General features: G+C 39.7%; 1 long non-coding RNA gene across 2 annotated transcripts in view; it reads left to right on the plus strand.

Annotated features, from left to right (window-relative positions):
• The window catches only part of LOC138106776 (uncharacterized), a 126,576-nt gene that overhangs the window by 15,913 nt on the left and 86,515 nt on the right, over nucleotides 1–24,148 (plus strand). The window lies entirely within an intron of this gene.

The following is a 24,148-nucleotide window of genomic DNA, read 5'->3' on the forward strand; positions in this document are numbered from 1 at the left end:
AGCTGACCTACTGCCAAAGACCTGATGAAAGACTGGGGGGGGGGGGGGGGGGGGGGGAATTAACAAGTGATTTGCAGTGGTCTGAAAAGTAACCTTGTGGGACTCAAAGTTGTAGTTTTCCAAGGTCTTCCTGGATATTACAAAATGATTTCCCCAGCTTATCAGTGCATCTTCCTTACCAAAGTAATCACATCTGCTTTAACAAATACTGTTTTAATTTGAAAGTTTAAGGTTTTAATATGAAATCTCAAGAACTTTTGCTCCCTTCAGTATAGTGTCTTTTTGTTTATTTCTTTTCTCTCTTGACAAGAAGTATTTTTGACATGCTGCCCCTCTTACTTAAGTTTCCAGTAGTAGAAGCTAGTCAATATGGACAAGTACAACGTTTTCCTGAAGAAATCAAGTCACAGCTTTTTCTCTAATTTATTTTGAGAAAAAGAAAGGCGACAAAAAATTGTTCTTCTAGTTGGAAACTTTATAGTGGCATCCTAATGGGCCAAAGGAAATCAAAGTAATATTTGTGTTTACTTTACTTGTCTGAGTTTTTTCAAGAAATAATATGATTTAGTGCTCTTTTCTGTTCAACAAGTAAGTATCATTCTGTCTGCACATTGGGACAACAAATGCATTTTATGCTACATTTCAGTCTAAGGGAAATTGGGGAAAGTGAACAATTTTGCCTTGAGAGGTATGAAATGCCACTGTAGCAAGCCTCATACTTAGAGCTGTAAGATGGGATAGTTAATCTCAAGGTTGTTTTCAGGAGAACTACAGACTTCTCATGTGAAGTGTTTTTCTTTGGTTTCCTGCTTTTACTTCACTTTTTCTTGCTTTATTGTCTCTTGTTTTTCCTGTCATATATGCTCATTGTCCCCTGTATAAAAATGAGTCTTGACATCAAGCTGCAGTCCTCAAGAGTCAAAAAAATGTGTGGGAGGAGAAAAGAGCCCATGTGTACGTCTGACTGCATGTGCAAGGAGTGAGAAAGTGACATTTTTATGATTTCTTTTCAGACCAAGACAGTCTGCAGATCAGTAAGAGCTGGGGCACTAAATATTTCCCTCCATGTTGGAAAACCAGGAGATGAAGGCCCAGTGCTCTGTGTAGGCAAATGTACCAGTTATTGGTTGATCTGTGATGTGGGGAGCAATTCCAGCCTCTTGGATCCTGGAACACTGGGAACCCTCTGTGATGCTTCTGTTCTGCCACATCACTTTCAGCAGTTCACCCCATCTCCTCATTAAAGTTGGAGATTAGTTCTGGGGATTTGCCACTTACTATGGGAAGCAATAACTGTAAACATATCATATGCTCCAAATTTTATATGCTTTAAAAAGAAGTAGGCTGCTGGGGTGGGCGCTGCTCTGTCCCTCTTCCAGCTCCCACAAGGGAACTTTCCTCTCTGCTTAGGTGAGGCTCTGCAACTCAAGTGGAAGAACTTGCTAGGAAGACCTCAGGGGTGGGAAAAATTTTGTTACAAGCAAATTACTTCATATGCAGCTTAGAAACATCTTCTAGTAGGTAATAAAGGCCTCTGACAAGGAAACAGAAGAACCTTCTTAAAGGATATGGTTTTAAGCTAATTACCTGCCAGTTGGTTTGACCATTGGCAAGGAGGTGTGCCATGCCCCTGGTGTCTCTTTCCCCTTAGGCAGGTCCACATAACTTCCACAATGTATTGTGGCTCCTTCCTTGTCAGGTGGGGGAATAGTGGGATCCTGTGTTACACCTTGAAGCCTGGATGTTGGGCAATGTCCCACAGAACAACTGTCCTGAGACTGTAATGACTTTCTGATTCATGATTTCCCTAACCATGATTTCCCTATTTTGAAAATTACACTCCCAAAACTGAACACAGACTATGGCTGCTTTGAATTTTTTTTTTTTTTTTGTTCTCATTTATTCACTTATTTAGGTGGGGTTTAAACTTTAAAGGAGAACTAGGACTCACTGACCTAAAGCAGTTTCCAGACTTTTGTTGCTAGAAATGTTAAATCTCTTGTGTTGTATTTCTTGCTTAGTTGTGTGCTGAAATATTACTTAATATTTGCATTGTTTTTTGTTAATAAAAGAATTCTTGGTATTGTAATCATGGTAGGGATTAACTAGAAACCTTTATCCTAAATTATTCTTTTATCTATTTGGATTTATAATGGCCATAATTGTTTTAATGACTCAAGCATGTGGTCTGCCTCTGGGTCTGAGATTTCATTGTGCTCAACATCAGAGCGAATGGTACCTACAAAAGATGCTATATGTGCCTCTGGAAGTGGTGGTAAACACTTGGAAAATGCGTAGAGATGTCTCTTCATATTGGAAATACAAGTAAACATGTTTTCTTGTTTTTTCCTTGATTCTCTAAGAGTAAAGCCATATGTTATCCATTTTCTGCCTCCTACAAATTAGTTAGAGCATGACAATGTTTCCTGACTAATGAGGCAAACACTCTCATTTAGGGTCTTATGTGGAAAGGTTTCTATCACTGTACAGATTTTTACATGGCAGGAATAGCAGTTGCTGCAGTGTGATCAATAGAAGAAGCTGCATTAAGATCAGCAAGTAATGCACAGTGCCAAACACACCTAACTGAGCATTAGAGGTTTTGTAAACACAAACTCACTTACCTGGTGGTGCATTTCTGTTGTTACTGCAATGAGTTGTGGTGTTGGGTTTTGGGGTTTTTTTGTTTGTTTGTTTTGTTCGTGGTTTGTTTTTTGGTTGGTTTGTTTGTTTTAAATGAGGAATCTTAATGTGTTTTTCTCTTCTACTTTCTGTCCAGGATCTATTAAATATAGATTGCTCTGAGGGGCAACCCTGAGGTACGGACAGACTTAAGACATTGAGGATGTGGGTTAAAAGGATTGCGGAATATTTCCTGCCTTTACTACCTGCCTTTTTTCACAGTCTTGAGCTTCTTGGGAAGGGATGCTTTTGTCTTACTTTCATAAATGGAGATCAGCTGCCATGGCCCTAAAGTTGGGAGCATGGGGATGTTGTCAATTGTGGTAGACGAATATTGTTTGGTTTGCAAAGGCCACACTGCAGAAACTGCTTCATGCTCCCCTTATGGAAGGTAGTGACACATTATGCATTTTCAGAGGACATGTGGTGTATTTTGTTAGTGTTTTTTTCTTTCTTTCCTCAACACTACACAGTAGTTCGGCCTGGGACAATAGCCTTGGGAAAATGACTTTGTTTTCCTCTTATATTAGCAAAATTTTCTTTTTAAATGTCTCTGTGAAATATTCTGTTTGTGCTTTTATGGTTGAACCTGTGGGACAGTGCATTGTTGCTCTCTGTGTTGTGAGCCAGCATAGGTGCTAACACCTTCTAGTTCCAAAGCACAGTGTTCCATGGAAATGGCCTCAAGGTGCACCACATTGTACACCTCTGAATTATGGGGGGTCCAAGACAGTTGGTTAATACTAGAGCATCGCTTCCTCCAAGGTCAAGATTTCTTGATTCCTTACTCATAGGATATGCACAAAGAGGGTAGAAAACCTGCATGTCTTAGCAAGGAGATCATGGCAAAGGAAGTTTACAAAATGTGGAAAAAGAGGCAAACCACTTAGGAGAAACACAGGGCTGTTGTCAGAGTATGCAGGGATGTGACAAGGACAATAAGAAGAGCTCCTTTAAGTACGTTAGTAGCAAAAGGAAGGCTAGGTTAAATGAGAACCTCCTGCTGAATGAGGGGAGTGCCCTGGTGACAAAGGAGATAGGGAAGACAGAGTTACTGAATGCCTTCTTTGCTTCAGTCTTTACTGGTAAGGCCAGCCCTTGTGAATCCCAGACCCTGGAGGGAAGGGAGAAAGCCTGGGAGAAAGGAAGACCTTCCCTCGGTTGAGGAGAATCAGGTTAGATGTCATTTAGGCTGACCTGACAACCATGAATCTATGGGTCCAGATGTGACACACCCACAAATCCATAGGCCCTGATGGGATGCAACCATGAGTGCTGAGGGAATAGCAGATGTTATTGCCAAGCCACTCTTTATCATCTTTGAAAGGTCATGGAGTACTGAAGAGGTGCCTGAGGACTGGAGAAAAGCCAGTGTTACTCCAGTCTTCAAATAGCAAGAAGGAGGACTCAGGAAACTACAGTCAGTCAGCCTTGCCTTCATTATGGTGAGGAAAGGTGATGGAGCAACTCATTATGGATGTCATCTCTAAACATGTAGAGGAAAAGGTTTTCAAGAGCAGTCAGCATGGATTCACCAGGGGAAGTGTTTCTATTCTAAGATAGAATGACTGGCTGGGTAGGTGGGGGAGAGCAGTGGGTGTTGTCTACCTTGACTTCAACAAGGCTTTCCACACTCCTGTAACATCCTCATAGGTGAGCTCAGGAAGTGTGGGCTGGGTTAATGGACAGTGAGGTGGATTGAGAACTGGCAGAATAGCAGAGCTCAGAGCATTGTGAGCAGAGGTCCTGATGATGAAAAACTGGGAGGAATGTCTGACGCACCAGAGTGCTGTGCTCTCATTCAGTGAGACCTGGACAGGCTGGAAAATTGGGTGGTGAGAAATCAAATGAAGTTCAACAAGGGCAAGTACAGGGTCCTGCACCTGAGGGAGGAATATCCCCAGGTGCTACAACAGGCACCTGTTGGAAAACAGCTCTGTGGAGAAGGACCTAGGGGTCCTTGTGGACAACAAGCTGTTCATGAGTCAGCAGTGCCCTGGTGGCCAAGAAAACCAGTGGTACCCTGGTGTACATTAGGAAGAGCACTGCCAGCAGGAGGGAGGTGATCCTGCTCCTCTACTTAGCCATAGAGAGGCCACATCTGGAGTTCTTTGTCCAGTTCTGGGCTTTCCAGTTCAGGGAAGAGAAGAAACTACTGAAGCAGGTCCAGCAGAAGGCTGTAAATATGGATGAAGGACTGGAGCCTCTCTCTTATGAGGAAAGGCTGAGGGAGCTGGGCCAGTTTGCCTGGAGAAGAGATGACCAAAAGGGGATCTTATCAGTGCTTACAAATATCTTAAGGGTGGGTTTCAAGATGATGGGATCAGGCTCTTTCCAGTGGTGCCTGGTGACAGCACAAGGGGCAATGGGCACAAACTGAAACCCACTTTCCGATGAGAGTGACAGAGTCTGGAACAGGCTGCCTGGAGAGGTGGAGTCTCCTTCTCTGGAGATATTAAAAACCCACCTGGATGTGAAGCTGCTTGAACAGGGGGGGTGGAGTAGATGATCTCCAGAGGTCTCTTCCAACCTCAACCATTCCGTGTTTCCATGATCACACTCAGCCAACACAGTCTTTCAGCTGGCTCTGTTTTTACAGTGTGTCTGGCAGTACCCCAGCTTGCCTCATCCAATTTAGGATGATAGCTTTTGACATTTGTCTTTCAAAAAACACAGTGATCTCTTCAGATAATCTGTTCTTTTTTCTCTATGCTCTTGGCTTGTGTTTCTCTCTGTTTGGGACTTTTCCAGATGTCTCTTTCATATCTCCTATTTAGAAGTTCTTTACAGCTACCCTCTTAACATATTAAAAGGGAATAAACCCATCTATATAACAGAAAGGTTACATTTAATGCTGCTGACAGGTGTACATGTACTTGCTTTCTCCTCCAGCCTATCTTACCTGGCATCCCCAATCACCACTGTGTGACACTGCCTCTTAGGACAAACCCTGACTGTGTTCCCTGAAAGCTTTGATTAGCAAAAGAATAATCCATGGAGAAGTGTGCAAAGTGCTCCAGTGAGAGAATCACTTGGTGCTGTGTTTCTAGTGGTGCTGCCACAGAGCTTCCTTATGGAGCGTGAGAAATGTGTCACAGAGGCTTTTGGCTGACTGAAAACCTTTTCACCTGACGGCAGTGAAAAGTCCTGGGCTTTGATGTGCCATTTGGCTCAGATCTGTCAAATAAAAGTATAGTCTGGGAGGGTGTCTGTATCCCCTTCTGCTACAACAAGTGGAATGCAACTTCCACAGAGGTCTCATCCTTTTCTGCACTCTGGGAGATTAGGATTGTCAAATTGAACAGAAGACTCATAAACTAGTAGAGAATACAGTTAATTGGGAAGATTTATAGGCTTGTTAGCTGGAATGTTTCTTAATTTAAAATGTCATGTATTCCCTGAAGGGAGACATTACTTCTAGTTGAAGCCTTAATTGGAGTGGGCTAATTTTCAGTGCTGGGACTACTAGTACTACTGAAAAAAATCCTTTAATCTTGAACAGAAAGAGAGCTATTTAAATTTCACAAGCTGTAAAAGTGCCAGGAACACTGTTTTTAGCTTTCTCTCCTGAGGCCACAGAGGAGACTAAAAGCTGAACAGCAGCACTGGGCAGTCGTGAGAAGGTGTTTTCTTCAAATGGTTTTGCTTAGAGCTGACTTGGAAATGTCACAACTTTTCCCCCTTTACTTACACTGTGATGCTCATAGTCTCATACTGAAATAACTTCAAAGAGGTGTATCTTGATAGGTTGCAGTTCTAATGCTTACAGGCTGGGTAAAATTGAGGTATCCTTCTGAAAATGGAATTGTCCACTTCTATGAAGAATAATCACCCGTATTGTTTTTTTTTATGTTTTCAGATATCACCAAGGGTCAATGTCTGTAGCCAGGTCATGTCAAGGGAAGTGCCCTATGTGATTTTAATGCTCTGCATTTGTTGGGATGGTATAGTGTACTCTTGTCTCCTACTTCTTCCAATAAATTTTCAGATTCCTATGTTATTTAACTTGTTTTAGGCCCTTGTTCCTGTCTGCTCTATTAGCAGTATTTTTGATGTGTAAATAGATGTATGATCCTGGAGAGTCTAAAGTAGAAGCGTAGGTGCAACAGGAAAAAAAGAAAAAGAGGAATAATTGTTTCTCATTTTGCAGAGATTTTCAGCTGCAAAAACCATCTAAAGCCATATGGTTCCATTTTAGGTAGTCCTGTAAAGAGCAGGGCGTTGGGCTCTGATCCTTATTGGTCCCTTCAAACTCAAGAGGTCCTGTGACTGTGTGCTCAGGTGGAGTGTATGCTTCCCTGTGCCCCTCCAGATTTTGGGGGATTGGTGTGTGGGGTTTTTTGGGTTTTATAGTGCTTTGTTCTGGATGCACCTTATCAGTTGTCACTGAATTGCCCCAATGACTGGCTCTCCCATGAGAATGAGTAGCCATTGAATATTATTTCTCTTTCCTTTCTCCAGGAATAAATTCTTGCTAATTGGCTGGGATTTCTTACTCTCTCACCAGCATGGAAGGACACTAGTTTCTCTGTTTACTTCTTTGTAACACTAATTAAGCAATGAGACACAGCTTTGGAGGTCTGTGTGTGAGAATGTAAGGCAGAAGAAGATGTTCAGTCACAAATCATAATCCTAAAAAATCACTTTTTTGGACCTTCTTATGACTGGAAGTGCCAGACCTGTGCTCCAGTCCTGCTAGCAGCTGCTGCCTGCCCAAAATGAGGGACCCAGGGAAACTGTGACAAGCAGGGATCACCAGGGATGCAAAGGAGGATCTTGGATGGGAGCAAGGCAGAGAGTGGTGATGTAAGATTTCCATGGCAACAAGGTGTCTGACCATGGGTCATCTGTGACTCCAGTGCAGAAATAACTCCTCAGGCCTTCTGTAAATAAGTAAGTGCCTGGAGCTTGATCCTTCACTGGTATAGGTTCAGACTTGTGTGGTTGCTTTTGATACATGACTCATGCTGTGAACATATAGCTTGTGGAAAAAGAAAAAATAACTTACAGTCCCCTGCTGCTTTTTTAATGTTTTTAGAAAGCCTTTCTCTTTTTAATGGAGATTATTTTTTTTTTTAAATATAAACATAGATTCCTGAAAATATAATAATTTGTAACATAACAGTTTGGTTTATGAGATCTGCTGTGTCTGTTATGAAAATCTTCCATAACTTATAGTTCATAAGAGCAAAGGTAGAAGCATCTCAAATCCAATGTTTTTGATTCAAAAATTTTGTCTTCTGGAGAACATTCCCAAACTCAAATCCTATTTTGCATCATGTGTGATGCTTTAAAAAAATCCTGGACTCCACTCTTAGAATTAGAATGAATGTGTTTGAGCTAACTCCTGTGTTTTGAAATAAAGCTAGAAAAATTACTATAAAGTGGTCCTGACAGTCAAACCAAGAATAAAGCTATAAGTATCTGATAAAAAAAAAATGCAAGAGGGAAGACAGAAAGGAAAAAATCCTATCTAGTTCTCTTTTCTGTGCTAGGATTCAATGTAGCTTTTAACTAACTTTTGATACCATCTTTTCATGGCAAACGTTTTCTAGGGTTCCCAGTGTCATAAATAGTATCCATTAGCATCATCCCTTTGGTTTCCTTAGCAACTGAGACAATCAATTCAATGATAGTTTCATCGGCACAGAAAAGCACCAGCTACCAGAATTATGGACAGAAGCACAAAAAGCAGGTAGGCTGGAATCTTTTTGTCTGCAGACAAGCTTTATTTCTTTCTCTCCTTCTTTCTATTTTATGAGTTGCAAGCCTTAAATCACAAATTAAGCACAAATCTCTTCAAACTGTGCTGTGCTTGTGCATCAGCGATGGTTGATGCTGACTCTAAGGGATTCTCAAATCCACTCGGCCCAGCTGTGAGAAGCTTGATATTTTAGCCTCACAGCCTGAAAACCTTCTTCATTTTCATATTTTGGATTGGGTGTGAATATATAATCTTCTTTTTTTGAGTATTAATTAGAAACTTTCAACATCAGGGTCATGCTGGGACTTGATTCAGTGGGTAGAGGAAAGGGGCCTGGTTGCTGCTGCTGCTGCTCTTTACATTCCATTACAAAGGGGTAACATGCAGTTTGTGTTTTCTGTCACTCAGATCCACTCTGAAGAAGAAATTCCGAAAGCAAGTAGGAGTTGCAAAAGGCTAAGGTTCATATATTGCTCTGCAGATTTCACTTGTGAAGGAAGATGATATGGCTGGGAGGTCTATTCCTGTTAAATGTCTATTATATATATTTTTTATTTTCTAGAGTAGCTTCTTTAATGTCCTGGTGGAGCTTCAGTCCAACTCTGTATGATTCTGTCTGCAGAAAGGCTTTCTTCTTTCAGTTTGCACTGCATTGTCACTACCAAAATATCAGTAGGGAGGAAAGTAGTGCTATGATAGGGAGTTATTAGAAAAGCTCTATACTATTTACAGAAAAGTTTTTTTTTTTTTTCTCTTCATTTAATCTTTCTTCATTTCTTCAGAGGGGGACAACGGGATATATTCTGAAGGAATACAGCATGTAAGATGAAAACATGACTGTGTCAGGTGGTACTCCTGAAACACAGACAGAAGTGTTGTTTTGTTACTTTTGTTCATTTAGATACTTAAAAAAAATATTAAAAACAAAGTTAATATCAAGCTTCTTGAAGTAGCTGCAGAAGGTCCCTTAGGTTCCTGTGGGGACTTCCCAAGCTAACCAGAGAACACAAAAATTTATTAAACAATAAATGCACTGCATGATTTACTTAGTTCTGATGACTGCTGCTCCTGAACTCCAACAGTTTCTATATCAGTCCTACCAATCCCTAAGCCCATCACCATGAGTAAGATTTCTTGCAGGTTTCTGAGTTTGTTGGAAAAAATCAGGTGGACGAGTCAGGCTTGCTCACTGTCATGAGTACTGGGAATAGTCCTCACCCCCTGAAGTAACAGGGCACTGTAGGATGACTCACTGGCTTTTTTGGGATTCTGCTTTCCCCCAGATGCTTTGTGATTCAGTTCCTATAGGAGCTGTGACAACTTCAGACTGATGGCCACAGAGAACTATATTCCAACTTAACTGAGGCCATGAATTTTTTTAGAATGTAAGAATGTCTTCATAGTTACGCTAATGGAGGTGTTGGAAGCTGTTCAACAGTCTTCCAGCACCATTACCTTAGTTCTAGTGGAACTTCAATGTGGCACTTTTCTGTTGGGACTCCTGTAAGGATGTAGGCTCATTTGATCTGAGGTGGAGGAGGAAAAAGGCATGGCCTCTTAGGCATTTTAGAGCTGTTGCTCGATATCTCATGTGAGTGCTGACATTTGTCATCTGTTTTGGTTTCACCCTGGTATGCAATGTGTATGCAGATTTTTTTTTCCCCTCCCTGAGTGTAACAGACCAACTAATTTGAATCCAGTTGGATGCGTATACATCACCTGTCATGACCATGTGTCCCTCTTGTGACTGTGTAAGCATTTTTCCCACACACACCTTCTTTTTTTCTTCCTCCTCCACTTTGCTTTTAACCACCTTGATGTTTTTGGCAGAACTCAGCACAACAGATCTGAGTTCACTCCTTTCTACTGGACACCACTGGGATGAGCAGCAGTTGCTCAGGGAATTGCACGTTATGGATTTGATGTTTGTATGTTTAATGAACATGTTAACTCCAATTGCCAGCGTGTTAATAGTGTGAATGCTTGGCTGACAGGCACAGGTATCCCCCGACTAATTGCCATGCCCAGAATTAGATTTTTGCTTTTGCAAAATCACAGGAGGCATTTGCAGATTTGAAACTTAAAACTGTTGTTCTCTACTCAATTCACAGGGTTTGGTGAAGGGTGTGGAGAGAATGCAATTTTGACACTAAACTAAGTGGGCTACGAACACAGCGTTTTAGATATGTGGGAACATTTGGAAATTTGTTCATGGACAAACTGCCATATACTTGAAAGACCCCAAATAATAATTGGCTGAGTCACTTTGTGAATGATCTCTCAGAATTAAGGGAAACCGCCAAAACCTAATAATTATTTTGAGATGAGATGTACTTATTTCCATGATCTTTAACCAAAGCATGGTAGCCACCACTGACACTTTGGCTTTCTGCACTGTCCCTCTTCCATGGTGACAAGAAAGTGCAGTTTACAGACAGTTGATGCAACAAGGTAATATTGATGAAAGCAATCAATATGTTTTCACTAGACATACAGACACCATGATGATGGTACAATTCAATGGTTGCTCCTAACAAATAGTTAGATATGAATTAAAACAGGTCTTGACCTTCAGTGAAATCCATATGCTCAATTAATACTTTTTAATTGCTAATGCAAGTAGAGGGTGAAAGTGTGAGCAGCATAACAGCAAGTGACTCATTCCCTATTGACCAAGTGACATGGGACTGTGAGTGTATATCTTTGTGAAAATAACAGCTGCAGAAAGAACTTGAAACCAAATTAATTCAGCTAATATTTTTTTTTATTCTGTTAGAGAAGAGGCTCATGAGTCAACTGTCACAATACTCAGGACTTCTGATAATTAGGGCAAACCACACGTTAAGGGAGTTCTTCTGTGTTCAGATACCTAGTGGCCTGGAAAAGAATTCAAAGGATCCAAGGAGAAATGAAGTTTAAAGGACCTTCAGGGCAGGAAAAAGAGGAGATTTTCCAGAAATGGTTGTGAAAACACCCAGGACAAGTTCAAATGGCATGGCCCCAAGTCAAAAGCACTTTTGGAAAGCAGGAGGAAAAATTTCTGTTTGAGAATCATTTGAACTCTCTTTGACTTTCATCAATTAAGCTTGAAAATATCTTCTCTGTAGAAGCTTTGTATAATATTTATTTTCCTTACATTATAAATATTTATTATACAAAAAAATACATAACATATAAAGTCGGGACATATGCAATAAGCTGATCATATCAAGGGATTTATTTTCCCTTTTTCAGATTATTTTCCCTCAAGGAAACAAAGTGCAATAATCTTATTACCACATAAATGTTACTGAGAATATGTTAGGTGTGCAAGAGCTGCAAGAATTGAAAATAATTTCAAAGTGAAATCCTGTGGATACAAATATGCAGCTAGCAAGAATTTCTCTTGCTTCTTTCCAGTCCCATGAGATATTTTTCTCTCACGGACGATATTAGAAGAGTTCTATAAACTGTGAACACCTGCGACCTTGCAGAGCTTTGTTTATAGTAAAGTAGGAAAATATTTTGACAATGGGTGTTTTAGGATTTTAGCCAATCACCCCAAGGGGTGGCTGATCCTTTGACCAATTACACTGTGAAGAAAAAAGTCTATAAAAGAGTTGTAAAATAATTAAATAAAGGAATTTTGCTGCACAATTCCTGTCTGTTGGATCTCTCTTCTCCTCCCTACCACTGCGGGACACCGTGATAAAATGTTTACCCAGCAAATTAATCTGCAAGCATAGTTACATTTGCTGTAACTATAATGCTGTGTATTTAAGAAATAACCCACAGCACCAAGAGATATCATTGGCCTTTCAGAAACAGAGGAATGTTGATATTAGGTTTCATGGCTTGTTCCACTCCACTAGCCTTTGTAAGCTACTTTGTATGTCACTACTTGTGTCAACCACCAGAGTATAGATTTGGTATTAAAACAACATCAGCCTAAGTGCTTTGAGCAGTCATCCTTATCATGAGAGAATCTGTTAACTATCCTGTGAAATGGACTTGTTGGAAGCAAACAGCCTGGAAGAGGGAATAAATTACTTGCCTGCCATCAGCCCTCCTTTGACAGTGTACTCAGATTGAATTCTAGTCTGGCAAAGTGTGATAGAAATTTACAGCTTGCTCATGTAAAAGTGTTCACAGCCACTCTTCTCTGCAAATAGCAGAGAAGAGTGGCTGTGAACAGGAGACAGTGGCTGTGGTGAAGAAGAGCAGAGCAATGATCCTGCAAACAGGTCTTTTCTTGTAAGGCATCTCCCATTTTCATCTATAAAACATTTTTATTAAAAAAACTGAAAAAACTGAGGTGGATTTAAAAATAACAAGAAACAACCCCTTTTTTTCCCCCACTAGGAAGTCATTACCCAGCAAAAATGGGAGTCATTGCATTCCTACTCTTAAGAGCCTGACACATGTTCTGCTGCCAGGTGAATGAGCTATGCTCAGGTACCAGCAGAAATATCTTGTTTTTCCTGTGCTCTCCAGGAGTGGCTGTCTTGTAGTAAGAGAGTAATTTGCTGGCATGTGTGTGCTTTTAGCTTTCATGGCTTCCTTTCTATTCATCCTGTGCCTGAGTAAAGATTTCCATATACCACCCTGATGTGCTAGGGGAAGGAGCAACTTTTCAGATCTGCTGCCTCCCTCTTCACGGTAGAACATTGTATCTGACACTTTTGCAAGCACAGAGAAAACAGAGCCAGGACAGTCCCTTGTTTCAACTTGTCTTGCTGTCAAAATGGCTTTTAAAATACCTTGTCAATTAATCTCACTGAAACTACTAGTGAAGGTTCTGCTAACTCTTTCCTTGCAGCTCTGTTTGTTAATTCATTTCCAATTTGGAGATAGGTTAGTAGAAGTGGCAGTGGCAAATTGCCCTCCTATCACTGCAACAGAAGAGGCAAAATTGGGTGATGCTCCATATACTGCAAGTTAGGTAGCCTTCTGCTAAAGAGAAAATGGGATACTTTAAATGAGTATTTTGTCCCTTGAAATCTGCATGCCATATTAATAAGGCCATTTTATTGTATCTATACACCACCAGTTGGTGTGGAGCTGGTTACTCAGCACCTATTTGACTGGCAGGAACTGAGCTGGGAGACTTTCCTTATATAATATTGGTAAAAAGATTAAATTGGTGAAGCATTCAGACTACTAATCCAATATTTAGTCATTGCAAGATTCATCTGTTTTGGTTTCAGAGACCCTGGTTTTCTATGATACTGCTGAATTTATCATTCAGCTTAGTTCCATTTTCATTCACCTTCAGCCCTCAGTGAAATATCATTGCCCACCTACAGGTTCATTTGACAGCATGAAACAGCAAAAGGATCCCTTTTCAGAGTAAGTATTTTAATTTTGGATTGCTAATAACCATAGCACAGTCATGATGTGGTGATGTGTAAGTGCCTGTGGTTTCAGCAAGCCACAGAAACCATCAGTGTTTTATGAGTTTACCAGAGTGCTAACCTTTACACAGGAATTTCCTGCTCCCTTCTTAGAACATGATTTCAAAGAAGACAGGTACTTATATTTAGAAATAGCCTGAAAATTAAATGTTCTTGCTTGGGCTGTATCAGGGTTCATTCATGCTTGTGAATATCAGGGACTTGCTTTGCAGAGTAAGTTGAATGAAATGAGGCCTTTTCCAACAGAGGTTCCTAACAGTCCTTTCTGAAATAAATGGGAGTAGCTGATGGCTCTCAGAGTCACAATTTGTGAGATACAGTGTGTTTTAGCTAATGTAAGGATGGGGTTTGCCTTTGTTTTCTACCACAAATTATCATCACACTGAAGTATTTTGTCAAGAAATACTTTACAAGTATCACAAACACTGTTTAATCTCCCCACCTTTCCAAAGAAGCTTGTATTTGTTGTGGCTGTAAAGACTGGCAATTGAACCAGCTGATGTACATAGATAATTTTTGGCTAGTAGGAGAAACTTGTTTTTATTGACCATTCTTCATTAGCTTTTTCCCCAACAGAACCTAAGATGTGTCCACATGGAAACTTTCTCTGAGGGTAATATACACTTTAAGAAGAAAGAACTGTTAGACACCTCTCAGTAATTGCCTTTTATAGTGTTTAATTAATTCTCTAACCTCAAGTCAATATCATATGTTTTTCAAGAGTGTTAAACCTTACGTTGCAAGCAGTTGCATAAGTGCACCCCTTGAATGACAACATCTGTTGCCCTTTGTTTTGTTGCCTGTACATCTGTGGCACCCAAGAGGCAAAGGTGTCTCCTCAGGGCTATCTGACAATGCCCTGTCACAGGCATGCACAAACATGACACCCTCGCTGTGCATTTCCTCATGGCATTAGACACAACACCAGAGGATGAAGAATGAGGATACTTCTGATAAGATCAAATCAGACTTTCTTCTTTTTTGTAAGAGATGTGGGAGATCATGTGTACTCTTGTTAACTCCTAGTATATTCTCGATAGATAACTTTATATTATTTCTGTAAAACCTAGAAAACTCGGTTCCTAAAGGCTCCAATTCCACTGTACCACAAATTTGAGTTATGGTTGGCTTCCTGTAGTTCCTGCAGGTATTACCTCTATTTGTGCATTCGACATCAAGTTTGTAGCCAGGAAAGCAAAACAAGAAAGAATACAATGTGGTAGGTTGTATAGGAAGTGCTTTAGTGTATGGGAGGGCCAAACCATATCCTTCCTGTTGGATAAAACTGTATTCCAATGTGAATCTCTATCCCCCTCGGAAGTTGAGATTAACAGGATTGATCTCTTTTGTGAAGTACCTTAATATCTATCAGTGAAAGAAATAGGATAACACATAGGCTGCTATAAAACTTTGGAGTGAAATTGTGCCTCAAATTAGGAGAGTTTCTATTGCCTTACTTCCCTAAATATATCAGTTCTGCTGAGGCATAAGCATCTTTAAAGGAGTAGATATGATAGATCATTAATTGCAAAATTGAATTTCACTGTTCCAAACTTATTTTTCTATTAGTTCAAGCACCTAGTAAACACCCAAAATGTGTTCTTGAACAAATGAGTTCTTGGAAATTTTCATGTTGTAGTCAATGCACTTGTACTTTATTCCAGAAAGGAACAGCAAATTGCGTCTCCTGAGGCTAAGCAAAAAGCCAAAAAAAAGCCAAAAAAACCCCCTTTAATTGTTTGTTTGGGGTTGGGTTTTGGTCTTTTTTCATGATGTAAAAAATGGCCCTAAATATCCTTTAGGAACATTTTTACTTTGTGTCAGAATAAACACAATCTTAATCTCCTATGTATTTTTGGGATTTTGTTTTTATTTATTTGTGGGTTTCCTGTCTGTGGTTGGGATTTTTTTGGTTTGGTTTTTAAAAATTTTTTTAAGCACACAAGTATTGAAGTAAATAATATATCAATACACAGAAACTGGAATTTTAAATACTAGGTAATCATAAACAAATGATAAGAAAGGGGAGTCCTCCTGTTTCCATCAGAAATCTTGGCTGATCTAAACCCTTATTTTTTTAGAGATGTTAGATATTAAGTCCACTCATAATGTTATCTCTGTGAATTGTATCTGTTGAAATCATGTACAGGTGAACAGTCTTTTGGCAAGTATAGCTACAGAGAAATGTGGTTAGAGTAACTGGGAGTTACGAATCTTTTCTACTAGAGATGTTAGGGACAAAAAAAAATAATCAGATTAAACATTTTTATAATAAGCCTTTCATCAGTGCTTTTATAAAGCTGCAGCAAAGATGGTGAATGTGACACAAAATCACAGCCATTTCAGATTGTTTGTGCAGGAGCTCTGAACAAATGTAAACCTGAAATGCCCATGGATGTTTAGGAAACCAACAAACTAACCTGAAAGTGTTGCTTCTATGTAACATTTAAATACATTAGGTATTATTGCAACATTAGGGTTTTGGGTAGCGTTGCTGATCTGTTTTTCCTTATCAAGGTAATTATTATGTTAAGAATAAGTCTTAACCAATTTCCTAGAAAAGATTCGATCTGCAAATGATATTTGGAAAATATATAAATTCTGATCCCCTTAATGAGATTTGTTTAGTTCCGTCCAGTCTTTCTGTATTCCACCAGGCTCTATTTCAATGCAGTATTTTAATATATAGTGGTTAACCCCCCCCTACTTCAGATAAATAAGTCTAGAAGATTGCCTCAGCTAATCACAGTCTGAACTGAACTTTAATCATTCAATGCCTGATAAAGATCGACAGTATGTTGGAAAGTTTGTCTTTGAGTTTTCATATTATTACTTAGTAAAGTGTTCGATTTTCTTTGCTGCTAAGCACTGGTAATGGTAGAAGACTTGAAGTTAAGAAACTTCTCCAATTATTTTTGGAGCATTCTGGGTCCATTATAAATAGAGGATATAAGATTGTTAGATTCATTATAGCATAATATCTTTTCCCATCAGAAGCCCTGGAAAATAGGATAGTTCTGGCAGTGCACATCTTGCACCGAGAAACTGTCAGGATATAGAAAATGATTGTTTGGAAATTGGTACCTAATTTTAAAAAATGTAATATTTTTGCCCTAGGCACTCGTAATAGTATCTCCAGGAACCAGATTTTTTTCTTACCCATTTTATTTCCCTTTTCTTTTTCTACTTTGGTGTTTTCTGGAAGTGCTGCTTTAGACAGAGTTCTCAGTCATAAACAAATTGCTGGTTTTAATGTATTTTTGCTATTTAGGTTTCCAAAAGAGATTCATTTTTTGTCAAGACCCCAAGTATTCTCCCTGTCTCAGAGGGCTTGCATGCTAGATTTTTTTATTAGTTTTGTTTTTGTTTGCTTGGTTTTTGGGTTTTTTTTTTAGAGTTTTTTGAGAGTCTGGAGAAGAGAGAGGAATTTCATTAAGTTCTCTCTTCAGATGCATCAGGGAAAAAGAATCTTATAATGTTGCCCAGTAAAATGGGATCTGGATGTTCTAACTCATTTTGAACCATTAATTAGCAGTAATTTGATGAGGATTAGTTGCCATAAACAGACTTGAGGATTTTCTTATTTATCTTTTCTTTGGATAGTATCTTTTCAAAGATATTAGCTAGCACTGATGTCTATTAAATGTACCCAGTTGTCCCAGTCATTTGGCCCCATCCTAATCTATGGCCATCATTACACTCACAAAAGCATAATTAATTTTAGTTACTATCTTTATAGGATAACTGATAAAAAATTCTCATGTCCATTTACTAAATGGCAGCACAAACACAGCAGTATAAATGTAGTAGCAGCATAAAGATAGTGATAACTGTGATGTGTGGGAGACCCTGAATGGGTAGAGGATGCCACTAAAAAGGGATATCTTGGCTTAAATCAGGTCTCTGTGTTTAGTTTACAACATTGTGACTCTTGGTTTACTTTCTGGATTATGAATGTCTTATTAGGTAGAACTTGTTAATCTTTTCAAACGTCTCTGGGTTGTTTTCGGTTTTTTTCTGTGTCGCTTTTTGGTTTTTTGGGGGGGTTCTGTTGTGGCTTTTTGTTTGTTTGTTTGTTTGTTTGGGGTTTGTGTGTGTGTGTGTGGTTGTTTTGCATTGGTTTTTTTAAGAACCATTTTTTCTTTGGGAGGTAATCTTCCAAAGATTTTTCCCTTTCCAGCTAGGAGGGTAAAAGTGTTATGGGCTGGGGTGCTACTCTCAATAAGTATTTTTAGGCTTCTGTCATGGAAACAGTTAATTTTTCAAAACCAGAATTTCACTGAAGAAATTCAGATAGAATATTTTATTTACTAACCCAGATTTTCATAGGTCTAACTTTTTCGGTGTTAAAGTAGGAAACAGGGAAAAAAAGAGAAGCTAGAGTTTGAGAACCAGCAATGATAGTGCAAATCATCCTTGGTACCTTATTTTTATTGTGCTGAGAACAATCTCTTCAGTTTTCAGCATCAGGGTGGCTGTGACCTGTCATGAAAGTAAAATTGGTACTGCTGATAGGACACCTCTGTACTTCAGAGTTAGAGACATGCACAGGTTGGTGCTGGGCATCTACTGGTCTGGTTCTGTGACCAGAGTTAGAAACTCTGCCCCCTGCTCTGCTGGGTCCTATAGACCAACTTGCTACCAGAGCATTCCTAAAGACAGGGCTTTGTGGTGCAGCAAAATTAATTCAGCATCTAAATGCAATTTAAAAAAAAATAAAGTGGTTTCTTGTGTTTGTTTACACCGAACTGGCTGCAGTAAGCCTGCTAAACCAAACTTAGATTTGTATGCATGAGCAGTATCTGCCATTTAGCTTCCAGCCTGTAGAAAGGAGATAATGAGAATCTGTGGCCAGGGGGGAGGATGGGAGAGCAAGGCCCCTTTTCATGGCTTATTGCTACTAGACTGTCAGGTAGAGGTAAAATTGCAGCTTGACTTCTTATCTTGGTGCTTTCTCTGTCCTCTGTCTCTTAGCAGCTCTGACACATAGTGCTCCAAGAAGGTCACAAATTGAAGAACTGGCCTTGGAGAAGAGCTTTGTTGTTTGGGTTTTTTATTATATTTTTTTATTATTTTGACAATGTCAGTCTTATCCTCATATGATTCTTGCATGATTTAGGGGTGTGTATCAGAACAGTATGATAAAGTACAGGCTGTGGGACTACTAGATGCTTGTCTTCCTGGTAGCAAACTTTTCTGTATTTCTGTCAGGGAGAGTTACAATACACATGTGGATATGTTGTAGTTTAGGAATGGTATTCCCTAATTTAGTGTTCCCACTGAAACCATTCCAAATTACACACCACTCTCTCACTCCCCACTTCCTCTCCCTCCTGTCTCTGGAGAGGAGAATTGGAGGCACCAAAGGGAAAAATCACAAGTTGTGATAAGAACAATTTACTGGAAGCAGCAATGAGATAAGAAAATGAACAGGAACAGCAACAATATTTATGCCCAAAGTGTACAAAATGCAAATGCTTACTACAGTACCATGCAGAGCCAGACAATTCCTGATTGCTTCCACGTACCCCCACCTGTGTTCCCAGAAAATGATGTGAGGTGATATTGAAAACCACTGGTTCTTAGCCATGCAACCTCCTGGCTACTGCAAAAACTAATTGTCCTGGCTGGAACCAGGACAGGATATTAGTTTTCTGCAAATAGATACATAAGCTTGCCTGATCTACTGGGTTGTCTGAAATTGTCATATCTAGTGTCACTTAAGACCAGGGTTACACTAGAAAAGGTTGGCTGGTAGACCTCTGTTCACAGAATCATAGAATATTCTGAGTTGGAAGGGACCTGTAAGGATCAGCAAGTCCAACTCTTACATGAATGGCCCATATGGAGATCAAACCTGTGATCTTGGTGTTATTAGCACCATGCTAATAATAATTAGCATCATGACCAACTGAGCCGATCTCAGGGTCACCTTTCTCCTTACCAATCCAAACCATTATGTGATTCTATGATTCTGTAACACAACTTGAGTCAGGAAACTCTGGGCTTCTCGCTGCTCTTAACCAGAGCTTAATGTCTTAAAAAATCTGCTTCCACTATTCCCTGGTAGTGATAGCTCAGAAAGCTTTCACAGAAATGCTCTGCAGTGGGGTGGCTGAGTAGTGAACCCCACACTCAGCAATGACCAGCCCCTCACTTCGGGGAGATGGAGAAGCTGACTTAGCTTCTTTTATGGTTCAACCAGTAAAAACCTTTTGGTATGTGCAGTACCCCCCTTGAATGTGAATACAGAGGCTATGTTATTTATGCTCACAAGCAGGGAAGGGAACTCTATTACCTGCAATGCCAAGATCTGTAATTGTTCTGTATCCCTGAGAGTATCCCAAGAGCAATGCTAAGGAATTTATGGTCCTGATCTGGGAGCTTGCCTTTCTTTTTGCAACAGCTGTTTGCTTTCCTCACCTGGACAAGAACTGTAAGTGTGCAGAGAAAGTTGTGACTAGAGCTTTGCAAACTAGAGAAAGAAAAGGGGGAGATGTCTAAAGAGGGGAGTAAAAATCTTAACCCCCCCTCCCCACCTTCTCCTCAGATTTTCCTTGAATTGTTTGTTTTTCTCATTGTCTTCAGTCAGAATGGAAAAAAGACCCCAGTTGCAGGAAGAACTGGGGATTTCTAGGCATTTTATACCAGCTGAGCTCATGATGCTGTTTTAATAGCCTATTGGAGATGACTCAGCCAGCTCAGACTGTGTAAAACCATCAATTATTTATTTCTCAGTTTTGTGCCTTGCTGGTCTGTGGAGATCATTAATGTCTGGATAAAAAATTACTGGAGAGAGGTGGTGGCTTGCTCTCTTGCAACATCACTAAAATTTTCAAATAAAGGCTGTAAACAAGGGTGCTCCTCTAGAGCAATTGTAATCTGAGCATTTAAGGGACGATTCCTAATTTAGTATTCTGTGTTCTTTCTCTCTGCTTACCTAGCCAAACAGCAATGCTTGCTGTCGCAGTTGAAAAGACCTAAATTCATCCACATGTAAATTTTTGTGTTGCGCATTACGGTGGCTTGGTTTCCTTAATAATTCTTCCCCGCTGTTGCACAAAATGATGTTACTCAGCTATGACTCACTGGATTTCTGTTCACGTGTCATTTCGCTATTAGAACTTAACTGAGATAAAATGGGGCATTCTCTCTCCTATGCTCTGGTCTAGGCACTGTTGTGATTTGCAGTTTTTAAGAGACAAATTTTCTTTCTATTTTGGTAGAGATTTAGCAGTTGTAGCTGTGATGTGTTTGAGCATAGGTTTGTAAAGGTGTTACACTTTTATTTAGCTAACTGGTGGAGTTGCAGAAACCAGTAATCTGTTTTCTGGGTGCAGCGAGTCCTTCTACGACATCCTCAAAAGCCACAATGTAGATGTTAGTAGGTGCAGAGAGTCTTCTTTTGCTGAGAAAATTCATTTAAGCCTAGATCCTCTAAAGTGGATGCAGGAAGTGTGTGTAACACCTGTTCTTGCGTTCTCATCTGCAGCTCTTTTTCTATGTACTTTTGCTTTTAACAGAGCATCTCGTGTAAATACAGGTAGAAATTTGATTTTAGTCTAATTAAATGGGGAGCAATCTCCTTAGTGATACCCAGTCTGTGTCAGATCTTGGCACTACAGCTAGGTCTTCAGAAACATCATCTGCAGTCCTTCACAGAACTGTTTTAACATTAGTTCTCGTACTCCTACCAAAGATTTTAGTTTGTCAATAAAACTTATATTGTAGCAGGCAAATATACAACAGTACCCAAAAATTATTCTCTTGGTTTCAGGATGGTACAGAGTCTAAAGCTAAGCTTCAGAAATATTACCATATGGAACAAAAGGCAAATAAATAAAAAAAGAAAGCTAAATCTGGGATCTGGCTTATTTTTGACTATATCCAAGATGAGTAGTAGATAACTCAGCCATCAGGCTGTATTTTATTAATTTTGACACTGTATTTGGGACTCATTTCAGTTATTATGTAGCATTAAAATGATACTTTGCATATGCTGCTTGTGGGTGTTTGTAGCAAAGAAGCTGTCTAGAGGATTTTATAGTACCCTGAGACTGAGAGATGTCTAAACAGTGGAACGTGACTGATGGATTTTAAATGTGAAGATATCTGAGCTGTAAATTGGTAATGCTAATGCCTGGAATGATTTCTCACGTACGCTTACAGTCTGCTCCTAAAGGGAGAAGGCTCTTTTCTCTCCAGCAACTTTATAGCTTCAGTCAGGCTTTGCCAGGGGTCCATCTTGGTATTGTCCTAGGTTAGTGAATGTTATGAGGGATTTCAACCTTACCTCTGAATTCTCACATTGGGAGCTTGACTTTCCAAATTTGATCTTGGGTACTGTGAGGCTTTTTCACATAGAGTAAATCTCACTGTTCACCACCCCCTTTCCCCTCCTCCCTTAACTTACACTACTGAACCTAAAAGCAAATCACATTTGGCAGAAGCTGAAAGACAGTAATAAAAACTTATGATCCTAAAATGAATGGAGTGACTTGTGAAAGTTAGAATAATAATGTCAGAGCAAGAGGAGGTACTTACTTTCTGTGTGTGTGCTTTTTTCCCAAGCTTCTGCAGTGACAAAAGCTCATCAAAATGTGCATAACCAAGCACTTCCAATGAATCATCAAATGCCATGAAATGTCATAGTAAAAAATTATTCTTGGGACACTTGCTGAAAACGTTATGCCTACTGATTTCTACGGATAGGCATGTGGCAAGACAGAAACATGAAGTGGAACTGCAGAAAATGGACTCCCACCTTGTGTGACTTCTGCTTCCCCTCACATCTTCCAAAGCATTACTGTCTACCATGAAGAAGGTTGTGTTGTCAAACTAACTTGTTCTTTCACTCTGCATCACTGACCATCCAGGAAGGTAGAGAAGGATCCCAGAGCTGGTCCTCTTAAACTGATTTGTAGGGAGAAGTTGAGCATTAATACATTTACACTGATGTAAGATTGATGTTTTGTGTCATGGTCCAGATGCCTAAGTTGTTGCTGATAAGTCACGTAAGGATCACTTATTAGCAAAGCAAAATATTTCTGCAGTGAATTACAAAAAGCTCCCTGTCATTACTTGCCATAATGCTCCTAAAGACCTACTCAAAACCAATGTAATTTCAGCAGAATATACTATGTATGTGATTTTAAGGACTCTCCATGTTACATTTTGCTTGACTATAAATAAGACTTATTGCACAATTCAGTATTTGTTTTCCTCTTATTAGAAAAACAAATCCTCAACCCTAAAGGTAACCTAGCCAGAAGGTCGAGGATCAGGAACATCAAGGAAGAAGCTAGAGGGAACCAACTATAACGATACTCTGTTGGTCCAGCATGTGCAAAATTGATTTTCATGTGTCTTTGCTGCTGGTATCCTTCATCTTGTTCTCCTTATCCTTTTGTGCTTAAAGTGTTCCTCAGAGACCTGGATACTTGTGCAGTGGCATGTTTGCTGTGATCTCCAATGTTGTCAAGCTTTTTCCAGTGCTATGTATTTAAAGGATGCAGTTTTCCATCAGCGCTGGAGTGTGGCAAAGAAACAGGGCTGTGAAGGGAGAGTGGAAACCATGAGAGTGGAAAGCAGAGTGACATTTTTCGTTTTCATCATGTTTGACTGCTGCTTCATACTTCATAAAAAAGACTACCAATGATGGTATTTCTAGCTAATCCAAGCTGCTTTGGGGGGAATTCTGCATCACAGTTGCTCTTCTCCAAGTTTTCCCACCTCAGACAATCAGCAAATGAGTGATACACCATTCAGAGGGAAGATGAAGGTACCTTGTACTTTTCTAAATCTGACACCCTTATAAATGTAAAGCAACACCTGTGTGTTCAAAGAAACCATACACAACCCCCAAATGTTTCTGAAATCCAGACCATATATATAAATGCCCAAGTAAAATGGCTTTGCCTTCAGTGTCCAAACCTCCCTGTATCTGTGCTCTCTCTGATCATTAGTGCCTGACCCTGCTGCCTGAGGCAGATGCTGTCAGAGGAGCTGACTGGGCAGCCTGGAGCCTGGTGGAGAGTGGCTGCATTTTATCTTCTCTGCATTGCCTCTTGCTTCAGCTGCTGCAGCATTTCAAAAGGGCAGGCTTAATGAGCTGTAAGGGGGGGGGGAGGGGGTGATATTCAGACAAATCTTGATAATATGCTTTGGTTAATTCAAGAGCTGAAGGTGGCTGAAAAACCTTTTTCTTTTTCTTAAATCCAGGGTATTGCTTTATTGTCTTACATTGCCTTTAATAGCACACTGTATGTAAACACCTCCCAGTAGTGCACAAAGGAAAATTATTAACAAGGATTACATCTTTTCACTAACTTGAAATATGTATTAGGCTTTCATGTAAAATCTGGTTTTC

Source organism: Aphelocoma coerulescens, chromosome 2 (assembly GCF_041296385.1).
Source record: "Aphelocoma coerulescens isolate FSJ_1873_10779 chromosome 2, UR_Acoe_1.0, whole genome shotgun sequence".
NCBI classification, from domain to species: Eukaryota; Metazoa; Chordata; class Aves; order Passeriformes; family Corvidae; genus Aphelocoma; species Aphelocoma coerulescens.